The 21,230-nt window shown below is 41.8% G+C and overlaps 1 protein-coding gene across 4 annotated transcripts in view; it reads left to right on the top strand.

Annotated features, from left to right (window-relative positions):
- Window positions 1-21,230, top strand: part of LOC144696553 (small integral membrane protein 29-like) — a 111,590-nt gene that overhangs the window by 13,716 nt on the left and 76,644 nt on the right. Inside the window, exon 1 of one of the 4 annotated variants that reach the window (XM_078567965.1) lies at window positions 13,336-13,356. The exons of 2 other annotated variants lie outside the window; for them this stretch is intronic. The gene's annotated coding sequence lies outside the window, so the exon portion shown is untranslated. Of the gene's footprint in view, window positions 1-13,335; window positions 13,357-21,230 lie in introns of those variants that run through there. One more of the 4 variants, XR_013580194.1, reaches the window with a different exon arrangement.

Below are 21,230 nucleotides of genomic sequence, written 5' to 3'. Positions count from 1 at the left end.
TAAGACTTTAAAAATTTCTGGTAAATTGTCAGCCCTCATTTAAAGAGAGACCCATGTTCACACTGCATCATATTGGCAACTTTTTGCCAAGGAAGTTATTATCATGTTCTGTGACTCACAAGTGAAATACCTTATGTGGGTTTAGTTTTCATTACTCATGCATGCAGTATCTTTGTATTAGACAGAAGTTTTCCAAAAGTACAGCTTGCTTATATAATTGTCTTTTGTTTCACTGTTAAATGCAGAAACAAAAAAGAGAATTATTCTTGATGGTCATCCAGCAATCTGCTGCTTTCACACAATAACAACACAAAAACATGGAATAATAATAAGAGCCATGTAGCACATCTTGGCCATTTTCTATCAGTATCCAATGCATTCTGTTGTGAACTCTTTTCTCCACCTATTTAATCACTGGAGAAAAGTTTCTCTATGCATCTGCAAGATAAGCCACAAGTTTGTGCCTGAGTTGAGCTGATTTGTCAAGAGCATAAGTCTTTACTCTTGGCTTCCATCACCATTGTAGTATAAGGGTCTGACACATGCAGGGTTAATGTGGGACTGAGTACAGTACCACCCACACAGTGATAAGAAGGCAGATGATCCAGACCTAGGGTCAGTGTGGTGTTGAGCAGAGACATGTTAAGACCTAGACATGGAGATAGCTCTTTGCCTATACTCTTTACTGTATATGTATATAGTTACAAGTAGTTAATAAAGACTTGCTGTTAACGTACAGAAGACTAAAAAGATTTCTTTAACAGACATGTTCTGTAACCAATACCATCCCAACAACCATCATTTTTATTTTTGTACCCCTCTGCACTCGAACCCATAGGGTGGAATTTTTCATTCAAGGACTAAGTCCTGTGGCAGGGACAGGGAGTGTTTCCCACTGTGGAGGCCGACTGGAATTCGCACGGTATTGTGTGACCCTGGCCTCATTAATTGTGCAGTTGGAGGTTTCCTGACATTTTGCACAGCGGGACAGGCTGGATGGCTTGTGCCCCGCCATCATATCCGGGTGCCATTTTTAAAAGGCATCTGAACATCACTGACCTACTGTTGAAGAAAGAAGATGGACCTTCAGGAACACTCTGAAGCTGGAAGATGGACCTCCTCGAAGACACTGAAACTGGAAGATCCACTTCATAGATGCTCCCCCCGCCCACTGCCTAGGTCTTGCTGCATGCAGACATGATCTGCTTCATTAATTGAGGAAATGCAAATGGAGTTAAACAGTGTCAATCATCATTGAACAGCTCCACTACTGACCTTACGATGTAGAGATGGTCATTGATGAAACAGCTGAAGATAGATCTCCCTAGGATGCTTCCCTGAGGAACCTATGGGTACCTGGGTCATGATAGATGGGTGTGTGTGTTTGTACCTAACCCCTCCCCCTTTTCACATTGTAATAATATGCTTATCTGCCTTTTCTCTATATTGCAGTACAGTCCAAAGGCAAAACATTAACTTCTCCATTGTCATTAAATATTCTGGCTTACTTGCATGAGTACAGCTGCACCACTCAAGTAGCTCAATGCCAGGACAAAGCAATACCTTTTAATAGGTTTTGCTAACCATAAGTTCCTCACCCACTATCCTAAATCCACCATTATACTGTGGCTGCAGTGAATACTGTCTTTAGGATGCACTGCAGTTACTAAGTAAGGGTTTTGCAGCAGTATCTCCTAAATACATGACACCTGCTACCCAGAAGGACAAGGATAGAAGGTGCGTGGGAGCACCTTCATTTCCAAGTTTTCTTCCAAGTCACTCATCATCTGAATGCGGACGTATATCACCATTCCTCCATGGGAACAGTTCAAGAATGTCCACTGTCAACTTTGCAAAAGGTTGATTAACCTGTTTTCTGCATTTGTTTCAGGTTTCCAGCGTTTTCAGTATTTCATTTATGTTTTTTCAATAAGGCTTGCTTGTGCAACCCAACTAATGGTACCCTCACTTAACAAGGGCTAAGACAACATGTGCCCTCTTGAAATCTGTTGTTTTTCCTGTATGGCTTATAACAACAACCTTAGGATAGATTTCCTTCTCTAGTTTCTATTTCCTGTTTGTTATATTTTTTATATATAAAGTTTTGTTTACTTCCTTTCATAGTTAGATCAACATTATCCCATTCCCATATGCCAGAAAAGGCAGCTTAACTGGAAAGTGTTTATATTCGCATCAGCAGCAAGATGGAGAAATGTAGTGGAATGAAAAATGATGCACAGATATTCAGGAATTCTTTTCCATTGGGTTACTTCTACCTGCCAATAGTGTATGCTTGCCATTCTTTTCTGACTCTGAATCATGATCGCCCAGCCCCACAATTGACAGCAAAATGAACTTACCCATTAAGTACTATCTGCATTGTACTTTGAATTGACTGAATAACTCTGCTTTTGTACCTCAGGTCAAGCTAAGGGCATAACATTTAAGAATTTAATTCTCGTAGCACTTGCAAAGATTTTCTTTTCCTTTTTGTTCCAAGTTATAAATATTGACACAAAGCAGCACAACTCTAGCAGGGATATTACCGTAAGTGTTCACTTTAATTGCACATTTAAAGTAACTTAAATAAGGTATAAAAGTAAGTTTATGGCAAAGTTTTACTTGAAAAGAAAATTTTAAAGTGAGCTATGGGAGAAACACGGCATGATTAGGATTGATACCTTGTCTGAGAGTTGTTCAATGTAACAGAAGCTTCTAAAATGATTTTCAGTACAAATCAGTAAAATTAATTCACTAAAATTCAATACACTTGAGTAAAATGAATTTCCAGGAGTACTACCTAATAGCCAGTAGAAGGTGCTACATGACTGGCAAAAGAATAAGTCCTTCTATTTGATGACATTATTAAAACTCTGCATCATGCTGATCAAATGACTTGCTGCTTGGTATCTGCTCATGCATTTGAATTTACTGTGAGGAAGAATACAAGAGCAATGCCGGAAAACTCTGCAATAATTTTCCTTTCAGTGGAAGAATGCATTTTTCTATTATCACTTTAGGTAAGCTGCTACCTTCAGTTCCATTACTCTAATTGCAGATTAAAGCTCATATCTTATAATTCTGGAACCCATTCTGATTAATGCTTTATAGTTATATTCCCTTTTGTTCAAAAATTCACCTTGTATTCCAGAATTGTAGCCATTTACAGTTCCTATACTGACTGCTGCATTACCTCAGAAGTCAGATCTATACAGCATTGCTGGACATCTTGTTCAGAATTTGGTTCACATTTAAAATGATTGGGTCTGCATTTTACTAACCATTTTAGCTGTATAATTCAGAAAATGCCATGTAGTTTGTATTGCTTATTCAGTGATTCAAAGGATGGTTTAATTCCCATCTTCACAGGAAAGTATTACAAGGTTGAGCTAACAGAGTCAAAATGTATGCGCCACATGTTAATTTTACTAAATATTCCATGTGTCCTAATTTAAATAGACCTGATTCCATTTAGGTGAGTTGGAACTTTGTTAGACTGGGTAACAGGAGGCTGAGTTGTTGCAATGAACTCGGGGCATGACTGTGGAAGGGAGGATGCAGCTGTCTAGGGAGGTCGGGGCATGGCTGTCATAGGAACAGGAGTAGGCCATTTGGCCCATCGAGCCTGCTCTGCCATTCAGAAAGATCATAAGACCACAAGACATAGGAGCAGAAATTAGGCCATTCGGCCCATCGAGTCTGCTCCGCCATTCAATCATGGCTGATAAGTTTCTCAACCCCATTCTCTCGCCTTCTCCCCGTAACCTTTGATTCCCTTACCAATCAAGAACCTATCTATCTCGGTCTTAAATACACTCAATGACCTGGCCCCTACAGCCTTCTGTGGCAATGAATTCCATAGATTCACCACTCTCTGGCTAAAGAAGCTTCTCCTCATCTCTGTTCTAAAAGGTCTTCCCTCTACTCTGAGGCTGTGCCCTCGGGTCCTAGTCTCTCCTACTAATGGAAACATCTTCCCCACATCCACTCTATCCAGGCCTTTCAGTATTCTGTAAGTTTCAATCCGATCCCCCCTCATCCTTCTAAACTCCATCGAGTATAGACCCAGAGTCCTCAAACGTTCCTCATATGTTAAGCCTTTCATTCCTGGGATCGTTCTCGTGAACCTCCTTTGGACCCTCTCCAGGGCCAGAATATCCTTCCTGAGATACGGTGCCCAAAATTGCTCACAATATTCTAAATGTGGTCTGACCAGAGCCTTATAAAGCCTCAGCAGCACATCCCTGCTTTTATATTCTAGTCCTCTAAAGATAAATGCCAACATTGCATTTGCCTTCCTAACTACCGACTCAACCTGCAAGTTAACCTTAAGAGAATCCTGGACTAGGATTCATGATCATGTCTGATCATCTACTTTCTATGCCATTATTCCCCACTATCCTCATAATCCCTTGATGTCATTAGTATCCAGAAACTTATCAATTTTTGTCTTGAACATGCTCAATGATTGCGCTTCCACAGCTCTCTCAGGTAGAGAATTCCAAAGATTCACCACCCTTTGAGTGAAGAAATTCCTCCTCATTTCAGTCTTTAATGGCCTTCCTTTTATCCTGAGACTGTGTCCCCTGGCTCTAGATTCACCAGCCAGGAGAAATATCTTATCTGTATCTACCCTGTCACGCCCTGTAAGAATTTTGTAAGTTTCAATGAGATACGCTCTCGTTCTTAAAACTCGAGACAATACAGGCCTGCTTTCTTCAATCTCTCCTCATGAGACAATCCCGCCATCCCAGGGATTAGTCTGGTGAATTTCCGTTGCACTCCCTCTATGGCAAGTACATCCTTCCTTAGATAAGAAGACCAAAACTGTACGTAGTACTGCAGATTTGGTCTCACCAAGGTTCTATACAATTGCAGCAAGGCATCTTTACTCTTACTCAAATCCCTTTGTGATGAAGGCTAACATACCATTTGCCTTCCCAATTACTTGCTGCACTTGCATGCTAGCTTTTAGTGACTCAAGGTCCCTTTGAACATTGACACTTGTCAACCTCTCATCATTTAAGAAATACTCTGCCTTTCTATTTATTTTCTACCAAAGTGGATAACTTCACACTTATTCACATTTTATTCCATCTGCCATATTCTTACCCATTCACTTAGCCTTTGCAAGTCCCCTTGAAGCCTCCTTGCATCCTCCTCGCAACTCACATTCCCATCTAGTTTTGTGTCATCAACAAAATATTACATTTTGGTCCCAAATATGTATATAGATTGTGAACAGCTGTGGCCCAAGTTCTGATCTTTGTGGTACCCCACTATTAACAGCCTGCCACCCTGAGAATAACCTGTTTATTCCTACTCTCTTTTTTCCGTCTGTTAACTAATTCTCAATCCATTGCAGTATATTACCCCCAATCTCATGTGCTCTAATTTTGTTTACTAACCTCTTGTGTGGGGCCTTATCGAAAGCTTTCTGAAAATGCAAATGCACCACATCCACTGGTTCTCCTTTATCTATGTTACAAGTAACATCCTCAAAAAACTCCTACAGCTTTGTCAAACATGATTTCCCTTTCATAAATCCATGTTGACTGTGCCCAATCATATCATTATTTTCCAAGTATCCAGTTATCACATCCTCCGTTATCCTCCTACTAGCATCAAGCTAACAGGTCTGTAGTTCAAACAAAAACAGAAAATGCTGGAAAAACTCAGCAGGTCTAACAGCACCAGTGGAGAGAAAGACAGAGTTAACATTTCGAGCCTGTATAACTCTTCTTCAGGTCTGTAGTTCTCAGATTTCTCTCTCCCTCCCTTTTAAATGGTGAATTTTCATTTGCTACTTTCCAGTCTGTAGGAACCTTCCCAGAATCTATAGAATTTTTGAAAGATGACCACCAATGCATCCACTATCTATATAAACACCTCCTTCAATACTCTGGGATGTAGGTCATCTGGTCCAGGGGATTTATCAACCTTCAATCTAATTAATTTTTCGAGTGCTACCTCTTTATTAATACTAATTTCTTTCAGTTTTATTCCATCAATGTGTAGCTGGTTTGTGACCACCAAAACCAAATCTTGCAGGTATCTGCTTGCTTCCCAAGGAGCTCGCATAATTTGTACATTCTCAATCACTCAGGTACCACAGCTATTTTATCCCCCTGCACAACTGCAGTGTTGACTCCTTGGTGACAGGAGATATTCTCAGAAGACCTGGCTCCCTCCACCTGTGTGGAACCCACAAAGCCCAACAGAGGAGAGGTACAATGTTGCCCATGCCTCAATAAGGGCAATAATAGAACAGACCATTGGAATGCTAAAGATGAGGTTCTGCTTCCTGGACCTCTCAGGTGAAACGCTACATTACATGCCACAAAGAATCTCTTGGATCATTCTGGTCTGCTGCCCCTTGCATAACCTAACAAAGCAAAGAGGTGAGGAATTGCTAGCTGGGGAGATGAAGGAGCTGGATTCTACTTCAGATGGGAATGAAATGGAAGAATCAGTAGACCCTGAGGTGATACACTGGCTGCTCCAGTTGCAGATGCCAGGACCATGGAGCAATGCACCAGGCAGACCTGTGAGACTCTCATTGTATCCCGATTTCTGCTAGTGTGAAGCTCCTGTAGGATCTCTTGATTTTCCCCTCAAGAAATGTCACCGTGGAAATGCCATCACATCTGGCACATGCCCTCCAGACCAACGGCCTCTATCACCTAGAAGGGAAAAGGCTTCAGGTTCGTGGTATGAAGAAGCCCATTTGCATGGTCCTGTCAGAGCTTCACTGTTCCAATCCCTGTAGAGACCAATAACTTTTAAAAAAGAAATTCAAACTTCCACTTAATAGCTGAAAGGGTGACACAATAAAATTTCATGTTTTAAAACTGTTACTGTAACAAAAGACTGAAAGCACGATTGACTAAACACTATCTTTGTAGGCAACTTATACTTTAAACCACAAAACAGAACATCCCCTTTTTCTTTTAGCACAACCAAAAATACATTTCACAGATAAACTTTACACTTTAAGTAGACATTCAGTTCTCTGCAACCATTCCAAGGTGATTCTTAGCTTCTAAGGATTTACTTCTGTTTTTTTCCTTTCTCAGCCTGGGAACTTTTAATCTTTGAACTGTCTTTCACAGTGAGATTTTTTCCTGGCGCAAGATAGGCAAATCTTCCAACTTTGTTTTAACTCCCCTTGAATTCTGTCTTTTCAATCCGAGTTTGAGCTCCCACCCACATTCCTGCACAGTGAACCACAGTATCTTGCTGCCTGTAGCTGCTCTCCCTATCTTGGATCCTGGCAGTCTAACCTTGTCTGTCGGTTTTCAGTAATAGCTTAGAACCTTCCTTGCTTATAACAATCTTATAAACCTCATTGTAACGTCACACACTTCTGACTTGGAAGGAGGTTGCACATGACTCAGTTACACATGCTCCAATCTTGGCAAGGCCTGCCAAGAGAACCCTCTATTCACCTGCAAAATATAGATTGCCTCAGTTGCAGACATTGCTGAGACTTCTGAGGGGTGATAAGGGGGTGAGAAACATATGCTGGCTTGCCAGTGAAGTTCCATTCCCACAACCTAACAAAGGTTGACAAAAGTAGAAACCACCAAATGTCAAGAAGCTCAGATTTGCCACTTCCTCCGAGGCTCAACAATAAATGGTATGCCCATAACCCCTACATCAGCCATCATTGGGTTTCAATGGAGCACCAGGCCCTTAAAAGCCCCCATCTGGTTTCAAAAGCCCCAACAACATGACCATTTAACACACATGAATAAAGTGTTCAAAACTATATATTCACACATAAACTTACAATATCCTGGAATGATTGGATACCCGTGCCACCTTTGTGCCATTAGAAGGCTTTGTGCTTAGTTTTCTATCACTACGCCTTGGTGAAACCCCAATCGATAGCTAAGGTGGAGGCAGCCTGCTGAATGCTGGGCTCCGTCGCCTGAGATGATCTCGGTGACCATCCTCTAGTAGTCTGAGGCTTAGGAGGCTCCAGTCTGCACAGGTGCAGGTGAACCCTCATTGGCCTCACCTCCTGGGTGACTGATAAAGGGGAAGAGAAGCAGCAACTCACCTTTGAAGCACCTGAGATGACACCCCCGAGGTAGATTCCTGGCTTTTCTCCTCCCTATTGGTCTGCGATGGCATCTCCCTGACTCCAAAAGAAGGGGCACCTGGAGGGAGGTCAGGGTGCATTGTCCTCCTCTTGCCTAACCAACACTATAGAGAGACCATGGCCAGAGTAACGGAATGCAGATCCGAGCACATAATCGGCAGCCACTGAGTCATCTCGCTCTCCGTGGTGGTCATCAACTTCTGCATGGAAGAAGCCATGCATCCACATGCTGGAGGCATGACTTCTCCACCATTCACTCAAGGTTGCGCATAACCTCTGGAATTTCTACTAGATGTCCCCCTGCCTGTCTCTGCATCTCTAGGTTTCTTGATGTTCCCAGAGGTGCGTGTTGCAAAAACCTAGTTTCATAATACATATGTTTTAGAATATAACTTTTAAATTTAGGAATTGTAACTTTTTTAAAGGTAGATAAATGGAAATACTTGGTTAACAAACTGGTATGCATCTCAAGTGAATGCAAATCAAACAAGCTTGGATTAATTACATTTAAAAGGTAACTTGTACTTATCTTACAAGGTTAGACTTAGAAGTGAGAAAATACCGAACATGGAGCCAGAAGGCCTATGCTTATCTCAATAAAATATTTAAACTATTTATGTAGTTCCCAGAAGAAAATAAGTTAAAAGCTGGTGTAAACAAGAGATTTCCTTGACAGGGCCAGCAATTTTGGCACAGAGGGTCATATACTCCATTATACATGTAAATTATTTACATGGATTACAGAATTAAAGAGTTGTGCTGAAGGTAAAAATAATTAATTAACATTTCTGTTTGGGAGCATCTCAAAGCATGCCATATTGTCGTGGCGATGGGTTGTAGGGCCTATGCCGGTTCCTTTGTTTCAATTTAACTGTGTGTCTGTTCACAAAGACAATCAGTCAGTTTGGAACAGGCAGAAAGAAATCATTTGCCAGAAGCTGTAAGTTAACTGTGGGACCAGCAGCTATACAGAGGCTGTGGGAGCAGACTGGGAAAGGCAGTCTGTGTCGGTCCAAAGCCAGGACAGAGAGCATAGAGGGCCATTAAGAACCAGGGGTGTTCCTGATGTCTAAATACCCAAGCAAGATGGCAAATGAAACACATGCTCGAATTGAGGAATGCACAGTCGTGAAGTCTTAAAGAACAGTCAACAGTTGCTCAGCCGACTGCTAATGGAAGGGTACCTATAAAATCTTGTACCTCAGACGAATGGCTGGAACACTGAGGAGAAATCAAAGTGAATTGTTAAGGGGAGGTCACGTCTGACCAATTTCATTGAATTTTTCGAAGAGGTGACCAGGTGTGTAGATGAGGGCACTGCATTTGACATAGTCTACTTGGACATCAGCAAGGCTTTTGATAAGGTCCCGCATGGGAGACTGATAACAAAGGTAAGAACTCATGGGATCCAAGGCAATTTGGCAAATTGGATCCAGAATTGGCTGAGTGGCGGGAAGCCGAGGGTGATAGTCGAGTGGTGTTTTTGTGCCTGGATGCCCGTGTCCATTGGGGTTCCACAAGGATCGGTATTGGGTCCCTTGCCGTTTGTGGTATATATAAACGATTTAGATTTGAACGTAGGAGGGTTGATCAGTAAGTTCGCAGATGAGACGAAAATTGGTGGTAAATGGTGAGGAGGATAGCCTTAGAATACAGGAGGGTATAGACGGGCTGGTCAGATGGGCTGATCAGTGGCAAATGGAATTTAATCTGGATAAGTGTGAGGTGATGCACTTGGGCAGGACAAACAAGGCACAGGAATACACGATGAATGGTAGGACCCTGGGAAGTACTGAGGTTGAGAGGGACTTTGGTGTACATGTCCACCGGTCCCTTAAGGTAGATAAGGTGGTTAGGAAGGCATATGGGATACTTGCCTTTATTAGCCAAGGCATAGAATATAAGAGCAGGGAGGTTATGCTGGAACTGTATAAAATGCTGGTTAGGCCACAGCTAGAGTATTGCGTGCAGTCCTGGAATCCACATTATAGGAAGGATGTGATTGCACTAGAGAGAGTGCAGAGGAGATTTACCAGGATGTGGCCTGGGCTGGAGAGTTTTAGTTATGAGGAGAGATTGGATAGACTGGGATTATTTTCCTTGTAGCAGAGGAGTTTGAGGGGGACATGATTGAGGTGTATAAAATTATGAGGGGCATAGATAGGGTAGATAGGAAGGAACTTTTCCCCTTGGTGGGGGGATCAATAACCAGGGGGCACAGATTTAAGGTAAGGGGCAGGAGGTTTAGAGGGGATGTGCGGAAGAATTTTTTCACCCAGAGGGTGGTGGGAATCTGGAACTCACTGCCTGAAAGAGTGGTAGAGGTAGAAACCCTCATAACATTTAAGAAGCATTTGGATGTGCACTTGCGATGCCATGGCATACAAGGTTTTGGGCCTAGTACTGGAAAATGGGATTAGAATAGTTAGGAACTTGTTTGACTGGCGCAGACTTGATGGGCCGAAGGGCCTTTTTCTGTGCTGTAGGCCTCTATGACTATGACTCTGTCATAGAGGACTGTGCCATACCTTTCTTCCTCTCTTCAGTTCCGAAGAAGAGTCATATTGGACTCAAATCATTAAGTCTGTTTTTCTCTGCACAGATGCTGCCAGACCCGTTAAGTTTTTTCAGCACTTTTTTGTTTTTATGTGGCGTACCTTTGGGTTGGTCCCAGGGAAAGTAAATTAACTTTCAAGATTTTGTAATGTAAAGGGATCTCTTGCGGGCGAAGTTGAAAGGGGAACTGGTTTTATGCTCTAAGTCTTGAAAAACTATAGTGTTAAGTTAGTAGTGTTTTCTTTCTTTTATATACAGTAAAGTTTGTTTCTATTTAAAAATGTGAAATTTTGTAGCATAGTTCTTCCAGTTAACTATTGGGTGTTCATGTTTCTCTTTAAGCGTTAATGATCCATCCTGGAATCGTATCACAAATCATTAGCATGGGGCTTAGCATGGGCCTGGTCTCCAACAGTCCACCGACTATCAGGGACCTTGTCACATCCTCTATCAGCTGCTGCGGTGTGTCTGTGATGTGTTCACCAGATTGTGACCTTGAGCCTATCGCGAATGCATTTCCACCAAGGTGGCTGTCTCTGCAGAGAATGCAGAGGAATGGTGAGACGGTGCATCCTCTGAATGTTCCATGTCGTCCTCTTCAGAGGTGGAGTTCTGGTTTGTAGCAGACTGTGGACATTGTGTGTCTTGAGTGCAAGGATCTTTCATGGAGAACACAAAGAATTAGCATGAGGTAATGCACAATCCCATTTTCCATTGCAGTGTCACATATGTCTCCTGCGTGCCCTGTTCTCAACACCAGGTTGAAGACATCCTCACTCTGTTGTCTCGACACTGCGGCCTCACCATCCGTGACTGCGTGTCTGCCCTGCTCCGCAGCCAGGTCAACCACCTCCTCCTCTGCAGGAGTCAAAATGCAGAGGTAAGGGCCACTGCCACCAGCCTTCGAGTGCTCCCTGACATCACGCAGTCTTTTGTTGTGCAGGCAAAGAGAATAATTGAGTATCATCTCAATGGACAGCAAATCTCTTTAAGAGCATGCAGACCAATGACACCTCCTTACGCACACGCACGCACGCACGCACACACTCCTGCAACTGGTACAACTTTCAAAGAATGAACTGGCACCCACGCATTCTGTCCGCATGTCCATATGGTCCTGCGGTCTAGAACCTAAGCTCCTATTTAGCATACTTCTTCACTCACACATTTACATTACTCGATGCCATCATTGCAGTTACTACTCTGTGTCACTTATCCTTGTGGAGTGCAGGAGGTTGTTGATCCTTTTACGGCATTGAACCCAGTTTTGCTTGTGGATATCACAGCTGCTCACCTCTGCTGCAATCTCTTTCCATGTCGCCTTGATCTGGTGGGAGAGTTGCCATCGCTAGGAAGCAGGACCTCCCTCTGTTTGTGGATGGCCTGGAAGAGTACCAGCAGGGAGGTGTCGTAGGGCTGCTTGTTCTTTGTGCTGAGACATTATTCAAAAACAGCAGGTAGTTGCAGCAGCGGTCGCAGATTTCCAGGGGTTGTTAGATCAGCAGGTGGTTGCATGCAGCAGCAGTTGCAGATTTCGAGGGAGGATTAACAGTTTGCAGCATCAGGTGAACTTTCAAAATGTCCCCTAGCACAGCCAGACAGATGCTGCTGGATTATAAGGAGTGTACGCCTGTTCTGGTACCTTTTTAAATATGATGCCCAGCCCTCCAACAATGTGAGGTAACAGCGGGGTTGTCAGTCTCCTGCCCGCCATGTCGCACGATTGGCTGGACCCCTCGACTCTGAATATCTAATTCGCTGGCTGCCACATGATTGTATATGGCCAGCTAACCCGCCTCTGAGCGAAAGTTCTGCATGCTTTCAGTCCCGCCATTGGGACACTTGACGTAACTACAAGATTCTGCCCTTAAAGTGTAGTCACTATTGTACTTTGGGAAATGACAGCAGGCATCTTGCGCACAGGCAGGTTCCACAAAGAGCTGTGAAATTCATGACTGATATCTGATTTTTTTTTTCAGTGATGTTGGCTGAACGATAAATATAAGAGAGAGAACTACCCAGCTGTTTTCCAAATAGTGTCCCCTGGAATCTTTTGCATCCACCTAGATAGTGGACAGATCCTAGGTTTCATGTTTCATATGAAAGATGCCACCTCTGACATTGTTGTACTGAACTGAGTACAAAGTTATGTTATGTGCTCTTTTATTCCAGTTTTGATGTCTTTGGTAAGTTTTTTTGACTAATTTTATTACCCTATGCCAAGCTTAAAAGTTAGAAAAAGAAACTACATACTCTCAGAAAGCCACATAATTGTACTCTGCAAGCCATTTTAAAACCCAGCCCATCAATGCAACTTTTATTGTGCTTTGTTTCTGAATATTTATTTAAAACCTGTCTTGTATTGTTCTTTTCTGGCAGTAGCACATGCAGACTGGGTAAGAGTGCAGAATGGAAAGGTTGGAGGCTACGCCCTTAAGCTCATGCCTGGTTTCACCCTATGCTTTACATTATTTATTTTCTTTCTTACTTTGTTTCTCACTCAGACATGTAGCGCAACCTAACACCACATGGTAACTTCCTGCATAAGCTGTTCCAAGAAGTGTAAAAGTGTAAGCAGGATTCCAAAAGATGTCTTGCTCGCATGGGAGCCCGAGGAAATGGTGACAGAACCCAACATCCAGCCTCGCCAAGGATCCCATGGCTCCTTGTATCATCCAGCAGATGGGGAGGAGGTTAGTTTGTTCATTGAGAAGGGGACATTTCATGAAATGCAACACATGCAAAAAGGATCAAGCACACTTTTTTTTCTTTCGCTATTCATCTCTCTCTCCCTCTCTGTGCCTAACTCTTTGTCAGGTCCATCTCACTGCCACCTGCCATCCCAGAATGATTTTTTAAAGAACATTATTATCGTGTATACGGGCTGAACATGGCCTCTGCATTTCTAAGTAATTGCTGCTAGATGGCAGTAAAGCCATTCATTTACCAGTGGAACAGATTGCATTTTCATTATATGTACAGTACATGATTTCCAGCTTGACTTGGGGTTGGTGGGAAGCCCACTGTCCTTACTATTCAGAATCCATTGATATAAAAGTGCAATGTAACTCTATTAACTTATATTAAGTAAATTTGAGAATTTTGTAAACCTAACACTCAAATTTTCTTCTAATTTTTGACTTCTCATAAATATGCCCATATATTTTGGATCCATGGGTAAATCTAATGGTGACACTAAAGACTCTGTACCTACTCTAGCAACAACCAATGGAAGATTTATAACCAGAGAATGAGACAAGTTTTATTTTTTTTAACACTTTGTGAAACATTGTCTGATTTGAACCATGAAATTTTCATTTTTTTTTCACTTTGCTTGAGTCATGGATAAATTCTGAGATGAAATAATTCCAGTTTTGAAGAAAAACTGAGTGCATAATCTCTGCATTCTGTAATTAACTGCAAAGGATATATTATCCTTTTATTACAATATGGAATTCTTAGTAAGATGAAGGAGATGCAGTATTACATGCAGGTTCTTTGAAGAATTGGACTGTTTTCAATTTGTTGGATTCTGCCCATAAGTGATTACTTGGCAGGCCATGTGTGGAATGGCTGTGGTTGAATGTAGTCCATTTCATTCATTGAAAAATGTTGAGTTCTAATGAAAATGTGGTCATAATTGTGTTTTCTACAGTTTGATTATGGTAAATATCTGTGCCAAAAATAAATCTGCACAGTAATTGATACTTCCGTTAGGCTTATTCTTTCATAGAATGACATAGAAATTACACTACAGAAATGGGCTGTGCAGCCTAAACAGCTCATGTTCGCATTTATCTTCCATGCAACCACTAGTTCTAAATCCGTTTGCCTAACCTATTTCCATATTTCCTTTATTCCCTTTTCTACCATTTAACCTATTTAAAAAATATTCCATGGTCTTTGTGTCAATAATTAACTCCAGTAGCACATTTCAAAACCTCACAATCCTCTGTGTAAAAAAAAAAAGCTTTTTCTATCCCAAATTTCATACATTTAAACATATATGTCTATTCCCTTGTTCCAGACTGCTGGAGTAAAATCTGAGGTAGGTTTTCAATTTGCTGGCCAGGCGTAAAACTGGTGCTGCAGATTGGCAACCAGTTATAGAAACCACCTAGTTTTCATCTGTATCGATTTGCATCAGGTTTACCCTATCTATTTCTACCTATTTTGTTTTATTCTTTCATAATTTTGAAGATCCTTGTCGTCACCTTGCAATCTCAACCGTTCTGATAAAACAATCCTAGATTTTCAGCTATTTCTTTGTATTTCCTTACAACAGGAGCCTCCTAGTAAATCATCCTATTGCCTTAACATGTTTCTGTAGTTAGATCTCAAAACTGTGCACAGTACAAAACTGTGCATAGTACCAAACTGTGCTGTTACCAGTGTTTTTACATAGACTCACTGTTGCATCTCAACTTTCATATTTTACATCTCTTGCTTTAAAGCCCAGCATTCCATTAGCTTTATCAACTTGAGATGCTGCTTTTAACATCTTTTGAACCTGAGCACTTAAACCCCTGTGTTCTTCCAAATCACCAAATATTTACTCCCCCCAATTTCTTTAACCAAAATGTACTACTTCACACTACCCACCTGCCATTTTATTTGCGCGCTGCACATCTTATCAATTTCCCTTTTGGTCCTCAGAATTGTATACTGTGCCTCTTATTTTAATATATGCAAATTTGGACACCACTAGTGTTGTGCCTAAATCATTACTAAACTGCAATTGATAGACTTGGTCCCAGAACAAATTGTTGTGGGACATTGCTACCTGTTTCCAGACACTCTGAGAAACTGGCCTTAATTCACCATTTTTTTCTTCCTCCCTTCTAACAAGTTTTAAAATCTGGTTTTCTATGTACTGTCTAATTTCATTCTCCTTAACCTTCTCATTGTTTCTTTAGTGGTAACTTGTCAATGGTTTTCTGAACCATGTATGTAACAGTCACTGCATTTTCCGCCATCCACCATATCTAATACCTTGATGTATGAATCTTGCTTCTTATAATTCTAACTTGGACTGTAAAATTTTCCCATTTCCCACACCAATACAATATTGGGTTTGATCCTGTGCTGGGTTAGCTGATAATAGATAGGATGGTAACAGGGATCAACAGCCCTTCATCTAAGAGGGAATGGGATGCAGGAGGGTGCAGAAAGGAAATCATCCGAAATGCCTTTTCTTGTGGCTTGGGTCACTGGGGAGATAACAAATGTGTACATCTAGGCACCTAGTAAAGAAAGTATCAAGCTTGGTTATTTCACCTCCCACCCGTGTACGCAGATGACAATGATTGGCTGTCATGATGAGTGGAAATATATATGTTTTCCATTTTCTCTTCACCAATTTCCCTGTGATAATTTTATCACCTCATGACTCTTCCCCTCTTGAAGAATTTAATTCCCTGCTGGATTTGATTCCACAGGTAAGGGGACGCACAGAAAGGAGACTATGCCAGATTGAGACCTAGACAGAGTGTGTAGTTGGAAATTTGGTTCAAGTGGTAGTCAGTGTTTTCTCAAGTTTAAGTGTAGATTGAGAGTCAGGCTCTGAGGGAGAACTTTCAACCTTCAAGTGAGTTAAATAGCCTTGTTAAACAGGGATCTGCCTGGCAGTAGCAGTTACCTGCCAATCAGCTGAAAGTAGTTGATTCAATAGGTGTTAATTACTGAAGCAGCAAGCTAAGCCAGCTAGTGACTCTTAAGAGGCTGCATAGAAGCAGACAAGTTTTTCAAACTACACAGAGTAAGAGGATGTGTGGAAATGAGACTATGCTGGAGTGAGACATAGACAAGGTGTGTAGTTGGGAATTTGGTTCAGGTGGGAATTCAGTGCAGAGGGGGGAAGAGGTGCTTTTTTTTCAACTACTGGAGGCTGAAAAAAAAGTAGGTCAGTTTTCTTCCTTTGTCACCAAGCTGGGTGAGTGCAACTTTCTGTAACTTTATCTGTGTAAATTATTAACTAATTGACTAATTAAATAAATAAGGTTGGGCAGAAATGGCAGGGCTGGTGGAATGCCATGATTGCAGCATGTCAGAAACTGTGGAATGCATAGCAATCCTGGACTACTGTATATGCAGTAAGTGTCTGCAGCTTATGCAATTTCGGCTCAGATTTGCTGAACTGGAGTGAGTTGCAGACGTTACGGGTCTTCAGGGAGGGGGACAGTTACCTGGACACTTTGCTCCAGGAGGCAGTCACACCTCTTAGGTTAGGCAGACCTTTAGCGTTGGTCAGTGGTCAGGGACAGGAGGGTGTGACTGTGAGTCACGCAGGTATGGGAATCAGCATGTAGTGATAGAGGAGCCTCAGCCCCTGATCTTGTCCAACAAGTATGAGGTGCTTGCTACCTGTGTGGGTGATGAGAAAGATTGAAAGGTGGTTGAGCAGACTGACCATGACACCATGGTGAAGGATACTGTTTAAGTGGGGGAAGCGAAGAGGAGTGTGGTAGTGATAAGAGACCATATAGTCAGGGGGGTGGATACGGTTCTCTGCAGCCACAACTAGGAGTTCCAAACATTGTTGTGCCTGCCTGGTGCCAGGGTTAAGGACATCTCTTTGCAGCTGGAGAGGAACCTGGAGCGGGAGGATCCAGTTTTCGTGGTCCACATGAGAACCAATGACATAGGTAAAACCAGGAATAATGTTCTGCTAAGAGAATTTGAAGAGTTAGGGACCAAATTAAAATGCAGAACATCAAAAGTTATCATCCCTGGATTGTTGTCTGAGCCACGTGCCAATTGGCATAAGGTCAAGCAGATTAGCGAATTAAATGTGTGGCTCAAAGAGTGTTGTGGGAAGAAGTCATACTGGCATCAGTACTCTGGGTAGAGTAAACTATCCTGTTGGGATGGGCTCCTCTTGAACTGGGCTGGGACCAGTGTCCTGGCCAATCGTATAACTAAGGCTGTGGACAGGGCTTTAAACTAATAGATGTGGGGAAAGGCTTCCAGTGAAAGGAAATTTAGAAATCCAAAGAGAATGGTCGAGGTATCAGAACAGTATAGTGATGTGGGTAAAGACAAGCAGAGTGGCACAGGAAGAGATAGAGTTTAACAAAAAAATAGGCATCACTGCATAAGGTCTTTGCAGGTAATAGAAGTAAAAAAAATGAAATTATAGGTTCTTTATTTGAATGCATGGAGCATTTGCAATCAGATAGATAAAATAGCGGCACAAATAAAGTTAAATGATTTAGATCTAATTGCCATTAGAGAGACGTTTACAAGGTGATCAAAATTGACAAATAAATATTCCACAATATTTTGGAAAGACAAATAGAATGGCAAAAGAGGAAAGGTAAAAGATAACATAAGGACGTTAGTGAGAAAGGATCCGGCCTCAGAATATCATGAAGTAGAATAAGTATAGGTGGAAATTAGGAATAGCAAGAGTCAGAAAACATTGGTGGGAGTATTTTATAGGCCCCCTAATAGTAGTTATACCATTGGACAGAGCATTAAACAAGAAATTATTGGAGCTTGTAACAATGTAATAATTGTGGGGGCGTTTAATCTTCATATAGACTGGACAGTCGAATTGGCAAGAGTGGTCTAGAGAATGAGTTTATAGAATGTTTTTGTGACAGTTTTTTTGGAGCAATACGTTATGGAACCGACTAGGGATAAAGCTATCTTAGATTTGGTGTTGCATAATGAAGCAGGGTTAATTAGTAATGTCATAGTAAAGATCCACTGGGAAATAGTGATCATAATACCATTGAATCCCATGTTAAGTTTGAAAGTGATATACTCTAACCATGAACAAGTATCTTAAACTTAAAGCCAATTACATAGGTAAGAGGGGCGAACTGGCTAAGCTTAATTGGGTAAATAGACTAAAAGGTGTGGAGGTAAATGAACAGCAGGAAACATTTTAAAGAAACAGTGCAAAATGTTCAACAAAAATACATTCTATTGAAAAGCAAAAGCTCAGCAAAAAAAACCCATCTATGGCTCACGCAGGAAGTTACGGATAGTATTAGATTGAAAGAGGTTTACAACATTGCAAAAAACAGTAGCAAGTCTGAGGATTGGGAGTGTTTTAGAAACCGGCAAAAGGGCAACCAAAAGCTTGATAAAAAGGAAAAAAATGGAATGAGAGTAAACTAGCCAGAAATATAAAAACAGAAGAGAGTAGCTCAAGTAGATGTTGGCCCCTTAGAAGCAGAGACAGAAGAAATTAAAATGGGAATGAAGAAATGGCAGAGGCATTGAACAAATATTTTGTGTACCTTCACAGTTGAAGACACAAATTTCATACCAGAAATAGACAATAACTTAGGGGCTAGAAAGAGTGAGGAAATTAATATCAGCAGGGAGGATGTATTGGACAAACTTAAGGAACTAAAATCTGACAAACCCCCAGGACCTGATGGCCTACACCCTAGGTTTAGAACTAGGAGTCTAAAAGAGATAGCTGCAAAGATAGTGGATGCGCTAGCTATGATTCTCCAAAATTCCTTAGATTCCAGAATGGTTCCATTAGATTGGAAGTTGGCAAATCTTACACTACTTTTCAAGAAAGGAGGGAGAGAGAAACGAGTGAACTGCAGGCCAGTTAGCCTAACATCGGTTGTTGGGAAAATGTTGGAATCTATTATTAAGGAAGTCTTAAGAATGCACTTAGAAAAACATAGTATGATTAGAACAAGTCAACATGGTTTTACTAAAGGGCAATCCTTTTTGACAAATTTATTAGAGTTTTTTGAGGATGAAACGAATAGGGTAGATAAAGGGGAACCAATAGATGTAGCATACTGGGTTTCCTAAAGGCATTTGATAAGGTGCCACACAAAAGGTTAATCAGCAAGGCAAGGGGCCATGGAGCTGGGTGTAATAGCATGGATAGAGGACTGGTTAACGGATAGAAAACGGAAAGAGAGTGGGCATAAATGGGGGCTTTTCAAGTTGGCAGAAGTGAACAGCGGAATGCTGCAAGGATCAGTGCTGGGGCCTCAGCTATTCACAATCTATATTAATGACTTGGACAAAGAGACAGAGTTCAAAGTTTGCTGATGATACCAAGCTAGGTGGAAAGGTAAACTGTGAGGAAGACACAAAGATGCTGCAAAGAGATATAGACAGGTTAAGTGAGTTGGCAACAAGATGGCATATGGAGTATAATGTACGGAAGTGTGAAGTTATTCACTTTGGTCGTAAGAATGGTAAATCAGAATTTTTAAAAAAGTGTGAAATTTGCAAGTGTTGATGTTCAGAGACTTGGTTGCGCTCATTAGTGAGAATGCAGTAAGTAGCTTGCAGATGCAGCAAGCAATTAGGAAGGCAAATGGCATGTTGGCCTTTATTGCAAAGGGATTGGAGTACAAGAATAAAGTCTTGCTACAATTGTATAGGGTTTTGGTGAGACCACATCTGGGGCAGGGTTTTCCCTCATCGGGTGGGCGTAGCAGGCGGGCCTGGGAGCGATCACGAAACCGACCCCCTCCTGCGATCGGGCCCCGACTGCGATTTCACGTTGGCTGGCCAATTAAGCGAGCGCTGAAGTGTGCGCATGCTTAGGGGTGCACTATGTGAAAGCTCCCTGAAGGCACAGAGCTGCCTCAAGGAGCTGAAGATTTTTAACATTAAAAAGAAAGATTTCAAAAATAAGGAAAACATGTCCCCTCATGTGACTGTCATGAGCAGAGATGCATTAAAAATTAGTTTTAAAAATTTTATTTACTGTCCAAAACCTCATCTCGCCCATGGATCAGGATTCGTTAAAAATGTAAAGTGTGCCTGGCCTATTCGTCTGCCTGCCAAACAAACGGTTGGACGGGCAGTGGAAAATTCAATTTAGTTAACTGATTAAAGGCCTTAATAGGCCTCTTAACTGTTGGCAGGCGCGCTGCCACCTCTCGCACGCACCCGCTGAGTGAAATATTGTGAGAGTGCACGATGACGCTGGGATGTTTGGCTGACATCATCATGCACTATTTCATTCCCGTTCGGGTCGGGCATGCGCCCACCCGTGGGACAAAAAATTCTGCCCCTGGTGTACTGTGTGCAGTTTGGATCTCCACGTTTAAGAAAGGATATACTTGCATTGGAGGCGGTACAGTGAAGGTTCAGTAAATTGGCCCCTAGAATAAGGGGTTGTCCTCTGATGAGAGGCTGAGTAAATTGGGCTTATATTCTCTGGAGGTTAGAAGAATGAGAGGCGATCTTATTGAAACTTAGGAGATTCTGAAGGGGCTTGATTGTTTCTGCTGGCCAGGGAACCTAAAACACAGGGGCCTAGTCTCAGGATAAGGGGCCATCCATTTAGGACTGAAATGAGGAGAAATTACTTCACTCAAAGGGTTGTGAACATTTGAAACACTCTGCCCCAGAGGGTTGTGGATGCTTGATTGTTGAATACATTTAAAGCTGGGATAGACGGATTTTTGATCCCTCAGGGAATTAAGGGACATGGGGAACGGGTGGGGAAAATGGAATTGATGCCCAAGATAAGCCATGATTGTATTGAATGGTGGAGCATGTTCAATGGGCCATATGGTCTACTCCTGGTCCTATTTATTGTCGACTTGCGTTCTTTCTAACCCTATTT

The sequence above is a fragment of the Cetorhinus maximus genome, chromosome 22 (genome assembly GCF_964194155.1).
Source record: "Cetorhinus maximus chromosome 22, sCetMax3.hap1.1, whole genome shotgun sequence".
Lineage (NCBI taxonomy): Eukaryota > Metazoa > Chordata > Chondrichthyes > Lamniformes > Cetorhinidae > Cetorhinus > Cetorhinus maximus.
Note: the sequence above shows the minus strand (reverse complement) of the source record. Positions and strands in the feature narration are given on the sequence as shown.